Source organism: Bison bison, unplaced genomic scaffold, assembly GCF_000754665.1.
Source record: "Bison bison bison isolate TAMUID 2011002044 unplaced genomic scaffold, Bison_UMD1.0 scf7180017864506, whole genome shotgun sequence".
Taxonomy (NCBI): Eukaryota; Metazoa; Chordata; class Mammalia; order Artiodactyla; family Bovidae; genus Bison; species Bison bison.
Window position 1 is genome coordinate 40,805 of NW_011495063.1, and position 590 is coordinate 41,394.

Here is a 590-nt window from a genome sequence, read left to right on the forward strand (position 1 = left end):
TCCATCTAATCAAAGCTATGGTTTGTCCAGTAGTCATGTATGGATGTGAGAGTTGGACTATAAAGAAAGCTGAGTGCCGAAGAATTGGTGCTTTTAAACTGTGGTGTTAAAGAAGACTCTTGAGAGTCCCTTGGACTGCAAGGAAATCCAAACAGTACATCCTAAAGGAAATCACAGAGAGCCTACAGAGGGAAGGCCCGTGCTACCATAGGCAAACATACCTGCTTTGTGTATGGTAGCAGGTATGTTTGCTATCTTCTCCCTTGGAAAAGCCAAGGGAGAAGAAGGTTGGATTAGGACACTATTGTTCTACTCTCATCTCAACATTTCCTCTTTCAGTGACCCTAGTAACCTGGCACTGGTTTCTACTACACATTAGACTTCATGTGGTCAGAACCAAGAATTGTATTTCTAATCCAAGAAGATAGTCTATGAGAATTAAGTAACTTCCCTTGTCACAACATTCAGAAAACTAAGATCATGGCATCTGGTCCCATCACTTCATGGAAAATAGATGGGGAAACCGTGGAAACAGTGTCAGACTTTATTTTTTTGGGCTCCAAATCACTGCAGATAGTGACTGCAGCCGT

The 590-nt window shown here is 42.0% G+C and overlaps 1 protein-coding gene across 1 annotated transcript in view; it reads right to left on the reverse strand.

The window, feature by feature from the left end:
- Nucleotides 1-590, reverse strand: part of LOC104980717 (olfactory receptor 145-like) — a 3,271-nt gene that overhangs the window by 2,104 nt on the left and 577 nt on the right.